At 41.7% G+C, this 18,460-nt stretch overlaps 1 protein-coding gene and 1 pseudogene across 3 annotated transcripts in view; both read left to right on the top strand.

Annotated features, from left to right (window-relative positions):
* The window catches only part of LOC116463610 (voltage-gated potassium channel subunit beta-1), a 494,700-nt gene that overhangs the window by 338,591 nt on the left and 137,649 nt on the right, over positions 1–18,460 (top strand). The gene's annotated exons all lie outside the window — the stretch shown is intronic.
* LOC116463612 (large ribosomal subunit protein uL22-like) lies at positions 7,640–8,293 on the top strand (annotated as a pseudogene).

Raw genomic sequence — 18,460 nt, 5'->3', positions numbered from 1 at the left:
CTCCATCCCTTTATTTTGAGTCTATGTGTGTCTCTGCACGTGAGATGGGTTTCCTGAATACAGCACACTGATGGGTCCTGACTCCTTATCCAGTTTGCCAGTCTGTGTCTTTTGATTGGAGCATTTAGCCCATTTACATTTAACGTTAATATTGTTATGTGTGAATCTGATCCTGTCATTATGATGTTAGTTGGTTATTTTGCTCGTTAGTTGCTATAGTTTCTTCCTAGCCTCGATGGTCTTTACAATTTGGCATGTTTTTGCAGTGGCTGGTACCGGTTGTTCCTTTCCATGTTTAGTGCTTCCTTCAGGAGCTCTTTTAGGGCAGGCCTGGTGGTGACAAAATCACTCAGCGTTTGCTTGTCTGTAAAGTATTTTATTTCTCCTTCACTAATGAAGCTTAGTTTGGCGGGATAGGAAATTCTGGGTTGAAAATTCTTTTCTTTAAGAATGTTGAATATCGGCCCCCACTCTCTTCTGGCTTGTAGAGTTTCTGCTGAGAGATCAGCTGTTAGTCTGATGGGCTTCCCATTGTGGGTAACCCAACCTTTCTCTCTGGCTGCCCTTAACATTTTTTCCTTCATTTCAACTTTGGTGAATCTGACAATTATGTGTCTTGGAGTTGCCCTTCTCGAGGAGTATCTTTGTGGCGTTCTCTGTATTTCCTGAATCTGAATGTTGGCCTGCCTTGCTAGATTGGGGAAGTTCTCCTGGATAATATCTTGCAGAGTGTTTTCCAACTTGGTTCCATTCTCCCCATCATTTTCAGGTACACCAATCAGACGTAGGTTTGGTCTTTTCACATAGTCCCAAATTTCTTGGAGGCTTTGCTCATTTCTTTTTATTCTTTTTTCTCTAAACTTCCCTTCTCTCTTCATTTCATTCATTTCATCTTCCATCAGCGATACCCTTTCTTCCAGTTGATCGCATCTGCTACTGAGGCTTCTGCAATCTTCGCGTAGTTCTCGAAACTTGGCTTTCAGCTCCATCAGCTCCTTTAAGCCCTTCTCTCCATTGGTTATTCTAGTTATCCATTCTTCTAATTTTTTTTCAAAGTTTTTAACTTCTTTGCTATTGTTTTGAATTTCCTCTCATAGCTCAGAGTAGTTTGATCGTCTGAAGCCTTCTTCTCTCAACTCATCAAAGTCATCCTCCATCCAGCTTTGTTCTGTTGCTGGTGAGGAACTGCGTTCCTTTGGAGGAGGAGAGGTGCTCTGTTTTTTAGAGTTTCCAGTTTTTTTGCTCTGTTTTTTCCCCATCTTTGTGGTTTTATCTACTTTTTGTCTTTGATGATGGTGATGTACAGATGGGTTTTTGGTGTGGATGTCCTTTCTGTTTGTTAGTTTTCCTTCTACCAGACAGGACCCTCAGCTGCAGGTCTGTTGGAGTTTACTAGAGGTCCACTCCAGACCCTGTTTGGCTGGGTGTCAGCAGCGGTGGCTGCAGAACAGTGGATTTTCGTGAGACCACAAATTCAGCTGTCTGATAGTTCCTCTGAAAGTTTTGTCTCAGAGGAGTACCCGGTTGAATGAGGTATCAGTCTGTCCCTACTGGGGGAGTGCCTCCCAGTTAGGTTGCTCAGGGGTGAGGGACCCACTTTAGGAGGCAGTCTGTCCGTTCTCAGATCTCCAGCTGCGTGCTGGGAGAACCACTACTCTCTTCAAAGCTGTCAGTCAGACAGGGACCTTTAAGTCTGTGGAGGTTCTTGCTGAGTTTTTGTCTGTCTGTGCCCTGCCCCCAGAGGTGGAGCCTACAGAGGCAGGCAGGCCTCCTTGAGCTGTGGTGGGCTCTACCCAGTTCGAGCTTCCTGGCTGCTTTGTTTACCTAAGCAAGCCTGGGCAATGGCGGGCGCCCCTCCCCCAGCCTCGCTGCCACCTTGCAGCTTGATCTCAGACTGCTGTGCTAGCAATCAGCGAGACTCCGTGGGCAGAGGACCCTCCGAGCCAGGTGCGGGACACAATCTCCTAGTGTGCCGTTTTCCAGGCCCGTTGGAAAAGCGCAGTATTAGGATGGGACTGACCCGATATTCCAGGTGCCGTCTGTTTCCCCTTTCTTTGACTAGGAAAGGGAACTCCCTGACCCCTTGCGCTTCCCGAGTGAGGCAATGCCTCGCCCTGCTTCGGCTCACGCACAGTGCGCTTCACCGACTGTCCTGCACCCACTGTTAGGCATTCCCTAGTGAGATGAAACCGGTACCTCAAGCAGAAATGCAGAAATCACCCATCTTCTGTGTTGCTGGGGCTGGGAGCTGGAGACCGGAGCTGTTCCTATTCGGCCATCTTGGCTCCACCCCGAGAACCTGCATTTTCTAGTCTTCTTGTGATACTGGTTGGCGCCATTTACCGACTATTTTTTGTCCCACTAGCTTCTGGGAACCAAATAGAGTTGCATTTTGTGGCCCCCTTGTGGTGAGGTGGGGCCATAGGAACAGTTCTGGCCATTGAGTGGGAAGTAGAAGGGGCCAGTGTCTCTTCCTGACTGGAGCATGGAATTGCCAAACTGAAACTGTCCCAAGTTGTTTTTCTCTCTGGCATTGCAATCAGCCACTTTGGGATCTCCAAGTGACCACCATAAGCAGAGCACCCTGCCTACCTGCAATGAAAAAGAAGCCTGAGGGCTTGTTATATGTCGCTGAGGTGTGGAGCTTGTTAGCACAGCCTAACCTAGCTTAGACTGACGGATAACCATCCTCTGGTGATTTGTACACAGTCAGCCTGATGCCAGGCTTTGACAAACCCAGGCTAGATGAGCTTTCGGGTGCTTTCTACATCTGAACTTTGTTGGTTCTGTAAGCAGGTTATTAACTATTAACTTCTGGTATGATGCTTACTGGCCATCAGATGGGAAAAGCCCTTGTCAAGTCTTTTTTGAGAGCTGCTCTTGCAAAATAGGCAGTGTGAAGAGATTAGATTGGGGGTGGGGGCGTGGCAGAGTTCTCAGAGAGAGCAGCTATATAGTTGGGAGCAAGGAGTAGGTACATTCCCAAGGGTCAATTCACCTTTGGCCTGAAGGCCAACTTGGCAGCTGGAATTTCTATTTCTACTTTTAACAATTCAACATTTCCTGCCACTAGAATTTTTGTATAAATGAATGGATAATCTGCTTCAAGTGTTTTCATCCTGGGTGAAGATGGTCCCTTACAATTTTGCTTGCCTGGAAACCCTTTTGTATGAGGCCTAAACTCCTTAGCACTGTAATTTAGGCCACTTCAATCCACTCTTAGGATAAATACCCATCCTGATTTGCCCAGAATTATCCCAGTTTTGCACTGAAAGTCTGGCATCCTAGGAATTCCTCAGTTCTGAGCAAACTGGGACAGTTGGTCACCCTACAGGCCATTTTGTTTCTTTCTAATAACATCACTGTGAAGATAAATTCTCCTCACCCCACCCTGATAGTTGGCAAAGTTAGGTTTCAAGCTCTTCCCATGTGCTCTGGCTCAAGTCAGAAAAAAATTAACTTCAACAGCTTCTGTTCTGCAGGAAGAGGTTTACAGATTTCAATATGCTAGCCAAAAAGAAAAAAATTATTCTCAGCTTGATTCTTTTGCCAGCTTGATAGGCATCGGCAGAGATGGGTGGTTTCCAACAGCGTTTTTCGCCCCTGAGCTGGTTTTGAGCCTCACAGCTCTGCCACTTGACGGCATCCAGGTTTCCAGACGCTGGCAGGGATGCTACAGTCTGTCACCATCAGGGCTGCTTTGAGTTTTTCTGTTCTGACAGCTAGACAAGATGTCATTTGAAGGGTGTTTAGTACTTGGGTGGTTGTTTTCAGGGTGGATGAGCCCCAGAGTAGATTTGATTCAGGAAACATTAAATGTTGGAGGCTTGTCTCTATCCTACTTGAAGAGTCAGATTAAAGGGTTGTATAAAATTAGACACTTTTTATTCTGCAATTAAATAAGTGCACTGACCTTTTGCTAAAAATGGATAATGGACAACTGAATGGCAGCTTGTTGGAAAATGGTGAAACCCGGAGTGGCTAAAGCTGATACAGCATTTGCTTCACCGTTGTCTTTTTACAAGATGTTATGAAGTGACTAAGGAGAGTATATTCAACTTTCAGAAAATACCTCTGAGTGAACTCTTTGCCTGAATGTCCTTCTACTCTGCAGCCTAGCAGCCCAATAGTAAAGAATGATTTGCTAAAAAGCCTGATTTTCCCTTTCTTGATCACTCTCTTGCCTCCTTTAGCTCTCAAAAAGTCCTGGGTCTCAGACCAAAGGTTGTTCTAGAAACAACTTGCTCTTGGAGAAATGCACCAAAGGAAAATAGAGTGCAAAAGGAAAAAAGTCTATTTCCAAGGAGACCAAATTAGGAAGAAATGAGAACATGAGATATGAGTAGAAAGAAAGGAAGGGAAATAAGGACCTTTCTAGAGGCAGGGATGGTTCATGTGGTAGGCAGAGTCATTAAGTGCCAGGGAATACAGTTAAAGATGTGCTGGGATAGGCTTCTTGTTTCATATATTCACACTGGCACAGGAACCGCATCAGAACTTGTACTATTTCTTCTTTTAGATGAAGTTGGGTCCTCCTCAGAAAACTTCCATTCTGTGAAAACTCCCTTGGAATGGATTCCTCAGAGAGGTTTTGTTCTGCTGGCAGGAGAAGGAGGGCAGCTGAAGGGGTAGGGGCACCTGGAAGGTGAAAAAGCATAGGAAGGAGGGTAAATTAGGCAATGAATATTATTTTTTCTACTTCAATACCTTTCCAACAGCTGGCCCCATGGGAAGGAAAAGAAAACAAGAAAGAATAAAATTGTTTGGATTGGACTTTTCTCCTAACCAACCTCCTCATGAATTTAATCTCAGTAAGATTTGTGCAAGTAGATTTTGCCTTAATGTCGTTTATTTCTTTAAGACTTTGGCTTTTCCTGCCAATGCCAAAGTGCCAGTCAGAGTACCTTTAGGGCTTTCTAAATCTGGGGCTTTGAGGGAGGCACCCATGTTTGAGAAACATGTGCCCTGAGGAAGCTCAGAGATGAGGATGATGATAAAAGTGCTACCTTGGGAATCTTGTCTGCTCCAGTAAGCCACATCACTCACAGTCTCCATGGCCCCCACTCCTTGTTTCTAAAATGCCTGGCTGTTTAGTGCCTTCTAGATCTTTAAGTCTATTAGCTTAGAAAGAAGCTTATCAGAGAAGAAACTAGTCTGTGTTCTACTTTAGACAAAAGGAGGAGCTGGTTGGATGGAAGAAAAAGAAAAGCATCCAAGTTAAAGATATAGATATTGCCTACAATAAAAATAATTATTTTAATACACTTTTCAAAAAAGCATATTTAAAACATTATTTCAAAATTAAATAAAATGTCAGATATGGCAGAGTTACCTAATTTAGAAGACACAAAGGCAAAATAAATTATACTAAGAGAAACTTTTGTAGAATATTTTAAGTAAAACCAGAAAAGGAAGTTTAATTTAGGTGATAACTTTATAAATGAACACAGCAAAATACATTCTTGACATTTTTCTGAATGTTAGACTCTTTCAGAAGTTTATTCTTTCTCATAAGCAATGATTTCCCTGTGATTAGCTCATTAAGTATATCTATAAATTAAAATAAGCACTTTCTATTTTGTGTATTTGTTGTATTCTGCAGATTGGATTTCAATTTTTTTAATGTAGTTTTTCTAATTATAAATCATGAAAGATTTAATCACCTCTTTAGGTCAAAGAAATTGTGTGGCTCTTCTTACTGCTTTCAAGCTTCTAAGCAATGGGTATTTCAAATAATTCAATCATGATTGTTACTGGTGGAAGGTATCCAAGTTACCAGCAGTGAATCCATACAGGTCTCTAGCAACCTCAATTCTTGCCTCCTCAGAAGAAAGAATTTGACAGAGGGGCATAAGGCAGAAAAAGAGACCGAGGCAAACTTCAGAGTAGGAGTGGAGGTTTATTTTAAAAGGCTTTAGAACAGAAAAGAAAAGGTACTCTTGGAAGAGACCCAAGTGAGCAACTTGAAGAACAAGTGTGGTGTTTAACCGTGATCCTAGGACTTTATATGCTGGCCCCTTTCCCATGATTCTTCCTTTAGGGTGGGATGCCTTCATGCGCAGTGCCCTCCTTGCCGTTGACAGGTGAGCACACGCAGTGTGTTTAGGAAGTTGCACAAATGCCCATCTGGGGCTTTCTTCCCTTTTCCAGTGATGTGCCCTTGGAAGGTCATTCTCTGCCATTATGTCTCTTAATGCACATGACAGTCTCTGGCATCTGCATTCAATTAACACTTCAGTGCAACAGGTGTGGACCATCAGGAAATGACCTCTCCCTGGTACTGGCTGCCAATTTATCACTTTTAGAGAGGCAATGTGATAATTGCCAAACCATCACCCGACATTCCTAGTGGGTGGGGAAAGAGCCCTTTCCTGCCCTGCTCATGCCTATCTAACTACCTGTAACATGATTATCAATATAAGTGTAAAATTAGGTCGAATTTACTTATTAGACACAGGGCATTGTTTAAAGTCACCTCACCTCATCTCTGAGGAAATCTACCAATTTCTTTACCAAACTGGGGCCAGATGCTCAAAGGTTCCCTTACCAGATAATGTTGACCACCAACAGTCTTGGAGCAAATGGGAGAGGTCCCAAAGGAAAGATGAATCTTTGAGAACCAAAGCCAGGGCTGCAAGGCCCAGCTTCCCTTTCATGTCAGCTCCTTATCCTTTGCTGATCCTGGAGGATCTGAGCTTGATTCTTTCTTTTTCTTTTTCTTCCTTTCTTTCTTTCTCTCTCTCTCTTTCTTTCTCTCTCTCTCTCTTTTTTTTTTTTTTTTTTTGCCTGTATGCTACTCTACAATCTCTGTAGACTTACAAAATTTTCCTCTTCAAATTGAAAAGTACTATGCATTCTAGAAGGTTGGCTGGGTCAGGGCAGATGTGGCCAGGGTGATCGACACAGGGATGAGGTCCCAGGAGTCAAAAGAGTGTGGAGCTGGGTGACTGCTGAAGCAGCCCCGGGCCAGAAAAAACAAAGAATGACCACCTTTGTGCTGTAGGGGTTGCCCGAGGCCAAGCCAGGGAGCTGAATGTTGTGATCGAACCTTAGGGAATGAGTACAGAGCTGGACAGAGAGACAAGCCTAAAGGTTAGAATTGGTCTAGGGATAGAATAGAGATCAAGAGCAAATAGAGAGTGATGCAGGGGATTTAATGGGGTTTCATGTTCTCAGATAAAAATGTACAGTCCTATCTTTTAATCCAGTGGCATTTCCCATTATTTAGTATAATTTTAAAACATTTTTGGTGGCTGCATATATTCCATTATATAGCTGTAGTGTAATGTCTTTAGCCATTTCCTTATTGTTCAGTTACAGTGATTGATTTTCAAGATTAATTCTCATTTTTAATACATTCAAAGATTAAAATGGAAAGGACAATTACTAGAGAGATCTGGATTCACCAATGTAAGAAGAAAAATGTAGATTTTTCACTGTTAACAATATAAACATACTTAACAAGCAGGGGCAATCTCGAAGCCATTAGGGTGAATCAGTGTTTTAGACCAAGCAACTCTGAATGCCGAAAATGGTGTGAATGAGCGGGCACTCTTGGAGATGTGTGCAGGATATGGACTTATTTTTTTTTTTAATCCAAACCATTACAGAAGAGAAGAGTTAGAGATTTTTCTTAGAAGAATAAAGTTAAGACTAAATTAAATGGTAAAGAAAATTCACCGCTCTTTCCCTAAGCAGCCTGAGGTAATCTGTGAAAATGGTTCGCTATTCACTTGACCCGGAGAACTCCACGAAATCATGCAAATCAAGAGGTTCCAATCTTCGTGTTCACTTTAAGAACACTCGTGAAACTGCTCAGGCCATCAATGGTATGCATATACAAAAAGCCACGAAGTATCTTAAAGGTGTCACTTTACAGAAACAGTGTGTACCATTCCGACGTTACAATGGTGGAGTTGGCAGGTGTGCGCAGGCCAAGCAGTGGGGCTGGACACAAGGTCGGTAGCCCAAAAAGAGTGCTGAATTTTTGCTGCACATGCTTAAAAATGCAGAAAGTAATGCTGAACTTAAGGGTTTAGATGTAGATTCTCTGGTCATTGAGCATATCCAAGTGAACAAAGCACCTAAGATGCGCCGCCGGACCTACAGAGCTCATAGTCGGATTAACCCATACATGAGCTCTCCCTGTCACATTGAGATGATCCTTACTGAAAACGAACAGATTGTTCCTAAACCAGAAGAGGAGGTTGCCCAGAAGAAAAAGATATCCCAGAAGAAACTGAAGAAACAAAAACTTATGGCACGGGAGTAAATTCAGCATTAAAATAAATGTAATTAATAGGAAAAAAAAAGAAAATTCACCGCATATTTGTTATTGTACTTTTAAAAATTCTTCTCTAAGTTCAGGTTCCATCTGTTAACTTAAAAAACATATCGATGCTATTTATGCTGGGTTTCATTTCTGTAGAAAAGACGTAAATGTCTTATGGTCAAGGTGTCACTCTGTCATCTATGCTTGGAAGAAGTCTGGTCAATTTGTTCATGAAGACCAGGGGAGGCATCAGGGATCACCTGGCAACTGTTAACTGAAATACATATGATACGGTAACCAGTGCCAGAACCCTGCAGACCCGGTAAAAATCAAAGGAAGTAGAACCTTGTATCTGGAGCTAATCCTATAAAAAATTTGCTCCTGAAATAGGATTGGAGTGAGGTCTGTAAACAGGAACCAGGGTTGAAATTAGGTTCAGAGTTCCTGGAAGGATGATGAAGGCTCTGAGCTGGGACTGTGAGAGCCCTTTCAAAGAGCAAAGAGCCTCGCACAGCAAAGAGCAGTATAGCAAGGACAGTGTTTCTTCTCCCCGTCTGGTCCTTAGACATCCTAGTAATATTCTAACACCATGTTTCCCAGCACTCTGTGACCTTGAGCTGATTCTCTTCAGTCTGTCTTCTTGGGAAGTTCTGGTGTGGGCCCAACCAAGACTGCATCACTGTGATACAAGTGTGAGTTGCATAATGGTCTCTTTCTTGCTAAGGCCAAAGTAGAGGAAGTCGAGGTAAATTTTCAAATGCTATTTGAGCAAGCGGCCATGGAAATAATTATGCTCACATTCTTCACAACAGAAAATGCAAGAGCATGCTTCACATGCCTCACATCCTGTGGGCAGCTCCACTCACAGTTCAAACTCTCTGCAGCATCTGTTCACCAGCTACACAGCAAATCTCTTGAGAACCCCACAACAGTTGAGGGCTTAGTGTCCAAGCTCTTTGCACACCAACCTCCAGCTTTGACAAGTTTGTCCTTTCACATCAGGGGCATTTAATGATTAAAGAATCTCGGCTCTCCTAGTCTTAGGAAGTTGGAAGTGTTGGCAGGTGAGAGAGACTGGGCTGTGATGGTGGAGGTGTTTTGGTAAGTTCCCTCCCACCAGATGTTTCATTGAAGCCTCCAGTTCCACAGCCACATGTCTAGTAAGTCAATTCTGAAGGTATATGATCTGACATCACAGCAAAGTAGTGGGGTCCAGTGATGCTGTAGCCTCTCATGACAAGCGAGGTCTTTGTAAATTTTCCCTGTGTCCTCCTCACCTGGCTCAGAGAATTCCCCTGTCCTCTCCCGTGCCTGGACAGAAATGCAGCCAACCAATGCCAGTTGCAGCTGCAGTGAAAGGGACAGTCGAATTCTCTGGAAGTTTCTCTCTCTCAAGAGCTTCCTGGTGACAACAGCTCCGGAAGCTCCTTGCCTTGCCATGACCTTGGCTCCTTTTGCCTCCTTGGCTGTCCTACTCTCACCCCAGCAAGAAGTCAATTAGAGGAACAAGCAAGTCTGAATCTCCCAACTGCTCCTCCTAAACCAGCTCCTGCCACTACTGCATTCTTATGACCATATGCCTGCCACCCCAGATCCCATGTACAGGAAGAGATCTGTTTATGGCAGTGATTCTCCAAGTGTGGTCCAGGCTGCAGCATCCGTATCATCTGGGAACCCGCGAGAAAGGCAAATTGTCAGACCTCCTACCAGACCTACTGAATCAGAAATACTGGGATTGATGCCCAGCATTCTGTGTTTCACAAGCCTGCCAGGTGATTTAGATACATGCCAAGGTTTGATAATTTGCATTTCAAGCAGTTTTCTCAGATAATGCTGATGCTGTTGATCTTAGTACCATGTAGTGAGAACCACTTACTTATGCACTTGGGGAAATGGTTATTCTATACTAGTGGTTGGCAAACTATAGCCACTTGTCCAAATACAGCCCACCACTTGTTTTTGTAAATAAAGCTTTATTGGAATATGGCCACACCCATTAATTTACATATTGTCTATGGCTTTCTTGCTGTAATGGCAAAGTTGAATAGTTGTGACAAAGACCATATGTCTTGCAAAGCTGAAAATACTTATGAAAAATGGGTGTCGATCCCTGCTTACACAGACATATCCTTTTTGGACAAACTACATACCATGTTGCCAAATGGAGTTTAGGCAAAGACAACAATAATAACACAAAGGGGGACTGGACACTTGCATACTTTTTCTGTCTGGAAATGAAAGGGCTTTCTTCAAACCTATGAAAGCAGCTCTAGCTGAGATCAGAAGCCTCTGGTAGAGACTGTTACTAGCAGTGTGCCTCCCACCCACCCCAGATCTGAGGGATAGACCAGAGGAAGAATTTGCAGGTACACAGGAATGGAGAGGCAGGAATGCTGGGGTGCCAGTTGTGTAGAGAAGAGGCTAATTTTTAGTAGTCTAAGCATTCCTTGACTTAGAAAAAAAACCCTACTTTTTTTTATGGTAGCATACTCATGACTTTTTCAGATCAACATGTCCATAAAATGAAAGGTTTTATATCAAAGGTATATTTGATTAGTTTAGAGTCTTAAAAAAAGGAGGGAGAGTGTTTGAACTCTTTTCCTTGGCAGCTAAGAAACTCCACTTTTCTTTGAGGATTCTTTCTTTTTTTCTTTCTTTTTTCTTGAAATGGAATCTCGCTCTGTTGCCCAGGCTGGAGTGCAGTGGTGCGATCTCAGCTCACTGCAAGCTCCGCCTCCCAGGTTCACGCCATTCTTCTGCCTCAGCCTCCTGAGTAGCTGGGACTACAGGCGCCCGCCACCACACCCGGCTAATTTTTTTTTGTATTTTTAGTAGAGATGGGGTTTCACTGTGTTAGCCAGGATGATCTCTATCTCTTGACCTCGTGATCCACTCGCCTGGGCTTCCCAAAGTGCTGGGATTACAAGCGTGAGCCACCGCGCCTGGCGTTTCTTTGTGGATTCTTTCTACAGTGATTGAATACACTTTCCCCACTCTTCCCAGTTGCGAGTGTTCCCAGAACAAGAGCAGTCTGTAAATGTCTAAACCTGGGGAGCATCATTAAGTCAGACCTCCAGTTTAGATGTGTGATTCAGTTTCTGATACTTATCTGGCAGGGAGCAGGACAGGGATATGCTCCAGGGGAGGGGTATTTAAGATATACAGATAATGGGAATAGCCATTCTGGGACAGCAGTCCCTGAAGGTCAACAATGTAATGTGGTAGAGTGGCAAGAAAGTTTCTGGAATTTGAATACCCAGGTTGACATTTCAGCCCTGTCATTTTCTACTGGATTGGCCTTGGGCAAGTTACTTAACTTTAACCCTCTGAACCTTATTTTATCATCTATAAAAAAAGGATAATTATATCTACATCCGAGATTAACTAAAACATGATAAATTCCTAACATGGTATAAGGGTACTTAATCAGTATTTTCATTTGCCCCACTGGCCCATTGTTAAAATTTTTCCTTTTGTTTTATGGTCCTTTCATTTTGTTATTTTAGAAAATTTAGCAGAACTCAGAAAAGAGTGACTCTTTGGCAACAAATTTTGCTGCTTTAAGAGAGCTAAAAGAACTTCCCTAATTTGAGGAAAGTGCTTCATTTATTTATCTCCACTGAGGAGCTGTCTTTGAAATTGCTTCTCCCTGGGTTTAATACCTTTACAAAATGTGGGAGGGAGAATTGTGGGCCAGAGGACAAAGATTTCAAGCATAGCCTGTCACCTATGGGGAAAATAAAACAAAGTAGAAAGATGATTCTAACAGAACAGGGTTCCAGACCTGCTTGAGACATTGACCAGGCAAACATTTTTACTTCACATCTCCCTGAAAGTAGAGCAATCCCAACTGTATTTACGTTTCAAAAAGTCATGTGACTTAGATGGCACAGAGGAGGGGCAGAGTGATGGCACATGGGAGAACAAGAGCTCCACAGAGATCATCATTATTAACTAGTATTTCAGCCTCTATAGTTTGCAAATGCCCAGAAACTTATGGATCATTAAAAGAAGAAATGTTTTGATCTCCAGAGACAAAAATAGGTGTTTTGTTATTAAGGGTTGCGCCCACCACTCTCGTAAAAAATACATCAATTAGCTTGGAGAAAAGAACTGAAGTGTTCTTGGTATAAAGCATGATTTCTCATTCGGGCCCTACTCACAGACACCTCAGAGAAGACTTCCCATCCACCGTCTGAGGTCTCTCCTTCTCTCCAGCCATTTTCCTACTGCCGCTCCCGCCCCTGCCACCAGTCGCTGTAACATCATTTGAAATTCTATTGTGTATGTTTCTGATTACTTGTTTATTGTCAGTCTCGCTACCTAGTAGGAAAAACACCTTTCCCTTGTTCACTGCTGTATCCTCAGGGGTTAGAGCAGCATCTGACAGGCACTCAACAAGTATTTGATGAAGGAATGAATAAATTGTTCCTCCCAAAACATTTTTTAAAATCTGGCTAGAATTTGTGTCTTATTGTAAAAGGTAGATTTCAAGCTAAACTGACTCAGTGGTCTCTCGTTTCAGAAAAACTCTGTCCTATTTCTGGGCTCAAGTTTATCACTTACTTACTAATTTCTGATGCTTATGCTTTCTACTCCTAGCCTTACTGTACTGGTTCAGTCAATACAACATTGAATATAATGATAATAATAGCCTTCTTTTTCTTGTTCCCGATCTCAAAGAGAAAGCTTTTAACATTTCACTATCAAGTATAATATATGGTGTAGAATTTTTGAAATATCCTTATCAGATTAGGGAAAATCCCTTCTATTCCTAATTTACTAAGATGTTTTTTGTGATGTATGAATGTTAATATAAGCAAATAATTTTGTGGCAACTATTGGAATGATCGAAGGGCTTTTTTTCCCCTTATATTATCTAACTTTAAACCATCCTTATGTTCCTGATGTAAATCCAACTGGGTCATGAAATATCCTTTTCATATTTTGCTGAACTTAATTTGCTAACATTTTGCTTTGAATTTTGGCATCTATGCTCATTAGTGAGATTGGTCAGTAACTTTGCTTTCTCGTAGTTTCTTTATCTAGTATTAATAGCAAGGTTATGTTGACCTCATAAGATAAAGTGGAAGTTTTCCCTGTTTTTCTATTTTCTGGGAGTTTGTGTGGGATGGCTGTTATTTTTCTCTCCAGTATTTGTTAGAATTTACTACCAAAGCCATTTAGGCCTGGAGTTTTCCTGTGCTTCTGTCAGAGGTTTGGGAAGCAGCAGATCACATTGGAGTTGGAGGATCACCCCCTCTAAGAGGGGCTCCAGAACAGACTTGCGCCAGGCAGGATGGTGGGAACTTGTCTCCCAAGGAAACTGCCTTAAAGGAGATGGCACTTACTCAGATGAACACAGCTGAACTTATTTGTAAGGAGGCATTACTTGATGATCTCCTTGGAGTTTTTACCCCTTACGTATGTCTATTCTTCAGAGCAAACACATCCCACTCATATCACTTCTGCACCTTCTGTAGCCACACCCTCTCTCTTCAGGATGCCCTCCTTCTCCCCCAGTTGCTGCTGAAATGCCACCTGACTGCCAGGTCTCACTTCTTCTGTGTACCCTTCTCTTACTAATCCAACCCCTAGCAACGATATGCACACCTCAGCTTTTTATTCCTTCCTGTGCTGCTTCTTATAATGATTATATCAAGTCAGGATTTCTGTCTGACAACCTATAGAACAGCCTTTTTCGACGTGAGAGTCCTGCTTCCTATGCTACTATTCTTGCATGGCACATCAGTGAACACATACTCTGTGTTAATAAATGCTTATAAATTAAATAATATCAGCCAATATATGACAGATTAAGTGGCAAGGTCTTACTTCTTCCTCCATTCCCTCTTTCTAGAGAGGGTTGAAGACAGGATGTTCAAAATAAAATAGCTGAATCTAGTTAAGGAATACGTGATTAATCTATTCATCTGTACAAATTGGAACCTGTCTTAAATTGCCAAGCTGAAAATGGTTACCACAGCAGCACCAGGAAGAAGATGCTAAAGATAAAAGCCTTTTTTATATATCTTTAATAAGTTTCCTTTGCCAGCTGAGAGAAACACCATGGGTTAGGGAGAGACCACAAGTGCAGGAATTAGATGACCTGTGTTGGGGACCTGGCTCTGTCCTTCCATTTCTTCTCTACAAAGTCAGTTAACTATTGGAGTGTTAATTAGACACCATTAAATGAGAACAATATGTACCCTGCCCACTTTAAATGAGAATAATGAATATAGTGGGTTCAAATGAGACAGTGCTATACAAATGCACAGTTGTCTTACAGAGACAGGATTTGGCTTATGCTGGAGAAGAGAAACCTGGAAATACAAACTTCATTTGTATTAGCTTCACCATCTCCCCTAGAATATCCTAGAATGGAGCTCAGCAGTACTGAGGGAGCTGGAATAAATCAAGTGTTGATTCTGCCATGTTCTAAAAATGGGCCCACAAGAGTGAAGTCTATTTTCAAAGGTAGGGACCAGAAGGGGCGGGGGAAGTTGGGCTAAGATAGAAATGAAAAGCCTTGGAGGTGTTTCAGCCTGAAAGCTATCACACAGTGTTGACTCTGGGCAGAGGAGAGGTGAACGGGGACCTCTTCCTCAGCTGACTTGTGCAAGGGAGGCAGCTGCCACCGCAACCGTTTGTCAACTCCCTATCACAATTGAACATAGTGAAGACAAGCTCTGTGGGGATAAAAGAAAAAAAAAAAAAGAATGTTTGAGGCCAAATCACATAGAGAAGTTCAACACTTTTGTCCCATATAGATGAGGTTAAGCTGTTCAGCCTTCATGTTACCCTCAGCACATGTCCCCAAGCACAGTTGCTGCACTTATCCTTGTAACTGCCAATTAATTTCCAGTCTTTGCATATTTTTGTTTACCAGCTTTATTCTTCTCTCTTCAACTCCGAGAAAGAAAGTAGCAGGAGTTCTTGCTCCAGTATTCAATGCAAACTTGGAAATGGTCCAGGATATAAATGAATGTAATGATTAATGTGTCAATCATCTAGTGTTATTGAAAGCAGCTCATTGCAAACGTGGAAATATTCTTAAATAACCAGAGATGATGATTTGTGAACTTCTAAAATGCAGGCTTTTCTTAGTATTATGCATTCTATTTCATATAACCTTCAGACACGAAGTAGAACTTCCCTAAATTAATTTTCTTTAGTTTCTTTGGTCAAAATATTGAACTAATAGACCTGTGCTCTTTAATCCCAAGAGTGTTGTGATCGTTTTTCCAGACAAGTACTTACCATACATAGTACAATTTTCACTGATCGAAACAAATGGCTTGTTCTTCTTTTTGTGTACTTAACCAATAAATTTTCAGCTGTGTTGTAACGTGCAGTCTGAAAAGCAGACATTGTTATTTGTGAAGGCCATTGGTTCCAACGTACTGTTTTCAAAAGGAAGCTAGTGCTGCAAATTTTGTTTTATTTATTTATTTTTTCCTCCTAAGGGAACAATGGATTCTGGATTTATAGTGAACATTTCCAAAGCAGAATGCTTCATTCTGGGAAGCTCGCTCTCTTTGGATTTAAATATGTTTTCTGAAAATGGTATGTGGAGAACATCTAAGAGACCAGCCATAAAGGGACAGACTTATGACTGTGAAGAGACGGATTCCTCCAGTGCACAGGAAAAGCAGCCACCTTCCTTCCTATTTCATACCTTGCTACCATATGTAGAAAATACCTACTCAGTCCTGCCCAAGATTGGTGCTTCTGAAAGATAGACCAAACTAAATTATTACTTCAAAGAAGTTTAGAAGTCGAAACAATGTACTGGTGACGGGTAATAAGAACGTTAAACAATACAGTGACTCCAGAAGCTTCTTGTAAGGCCATCTGGCTGTGTAAACCTTGTTTCAGCTGACTCTGAAAGGCTTAAGAACACTCCTGTTTGGACAGAACTTGTTTGTTTTTCTTCTCTGAAGTCACCTTTGATCATCCTAATGGGTTGACTGGCCCCGAATGATTTTTTTATGCGTAGCTAGCACTAACCTTGCTATTTGAAGGCAGGTAGGGCTAGCTCAGATAAATCTGTTTTAACATATAGACTATACAAGTTCTGAAAAAAAAATAGAAACAATGTTTTGTTTCCATTTTTAATTTAAAAACTGTAAAGTTAAAATGTTAAAATATTAACATCCAACAGGGCAGCCACTTTCATCCTCCTATACTTAAAATGTATCTTTTCAGTCAGTACGAGGCATTTCTTACCAAGTTCTGCTTATATGTGGCCTCACTTACCAAAGAGCTCAAACGCGACACACCATTGTCAGTCAACCAGATAAATCATTCAATAATTCAACTTATTCCTCTCTGCCTCCAGTGACTCCATCCTCTTCCACCAATTACCGGACCCAAAGAACATTGTAGAGGGCTTAAATCTTTCTGACAAATACACTATTTAATAAAGCCTGTTGCTCCTATTGCCTCAAATTTTCTGGGTTAGCTTTATCTGCCTGAGTATATATTTGGCAGCAATATTCATTTTTTGACATTTCCAATGACAATTAATTATTCTAAAACTGGGGGTGGACCACAGTCATGGAATCACTCAAGAAGAAGTTGTACAAGCCATGCTGGGGCTGGGAAACCTGAGCTTCATGAGGATTTTGTTCTAGTGGCTCTGGCATTCACATAACCAGTTACTTCAGTTCAGATGCGTTTCTTCTTAATTAGGACAGGCGATGTAATGACACAATCAAACACATATGGTAAGAATCATAAAACATTTGGACTTGTTGCTGGCTCCTGCTCTGGTATTTACAATTGATGTGTACATGTAAAAATATTGGACTGAGGAGTAGTAATTGCCACTGTTCCTTGAAGCAAGAGAACACACTTGGCTACCAGAAACTGCACAGGGTAATCAGAGTGAGGCCTCCTTCTGTAAAGTATTTGAGAACTTCATGACATCATGAGTAAGGCAGAGTTATGTAAAATCCCCACTTTAAAACTCACTAGCTAAGAGACTTTGAATCAGCCACTGAACTTCTCTATGATTCAGTGTTCTCCTCTAAAAAATGAGGGAGACAGCAACTTACATGTGTTGATTATCGGGAGTAAATGGGGTAATATATGTAAAGAACTTGGCCCAAGTTCTCTGTAGAAAGAGCATTACTGTGAGTACCTGGATACCTACCATGCAGATTTGAATCTCTTTATTTTGCAGATGTCTGAACCGTCTGCACATTTAGTTTATACTAACTGGAAGAAAGACCTCAGGAATGGCTCATGTGGGAAATTAAGCTGTCTTTCTGAAGAAATGGAATTATTGAAGTTTTCAATGCCTTTCTCCTATGCTATGTAACAGTGCTCCCTGCCTCCTGGGAAACTATAACAGCTTGGCTCACAGTCTATGTGACGATGCATATGTTTCCTTCCCTTTTCTTTTTCTAGAGACATTAAAAATTACTTTACTTTGGTGTATTAAGAACCCTGCCCACACAAGAATTACAACCTCAGCCCCCAGGGACCCCTCCTTTTACAGGGTAAATGGAGCTTCTTTGTTCCTTATATCCATTCTACTCATTCTTTTTGCCACATCTGTCATGATCATTGAGAACCATTACCACACTCATTGTGTGTGTATATCTGGGGAAAAACAACTAATAATTGATTGTTTACATAAATATATTTATTCAGCTCCCTAATTAGAATGTAAGCTCTTTGGAAATAAGAGCTTTAGTGTACGGATGGTTTGTACTATAGTAGATATTTTCAAATTGCTTTCATTGTGTACCTTAATCAGGAAAAGCAGGCACCTCCAATGAACAAATATTTATTTTAAAAAATATACATGTACCACTATGCTCATATTATAGTCACTATAAAGTTCATGTCCTTTGCAGGGACATGGATGAGGCTGGAAACCATTATCCTCAGCAAACCCACACAGAAACAGAGAATCAAACACCACATGTTCTCACTCATAAGTGAGAGTTAAACAATGAGAACACATGGACACAAGGAGGGGAATAACACACACTGGGGCCTGTCAGGGGTTGGTGGGAAAAGGGGAGGGAGAGCATTAGGACAAATACCTGATGCATGAGGGACTTAAAACAATGGTGCAGTGGCAACAAATGCTGCACCATTTGTTGATAGGTGCAGCAAACCACGATGGCACATGTATACCTGTGTAACAAACCTACATGTTCAGCACATGTATCC

Source organism: Hylobates moloch, unplaced genomic scaffold (genome assembly GCF_009828535.3).
Source record: "Hylobates moloch isolate HMO894 unplaced genomic scaffold, HMol_V3 SCAFFOLD_44, whole genome shotgun sequence".
NCBI classification, from domain to species: Eukaryota; Metazoa; Chordata; class Mammalia; order Primates; family Hylobatidae; genus Hylobates; species Hylobates moloch.
This window is presented reverse-complemented; position numbering and strand designations above follow the sequence as displayed.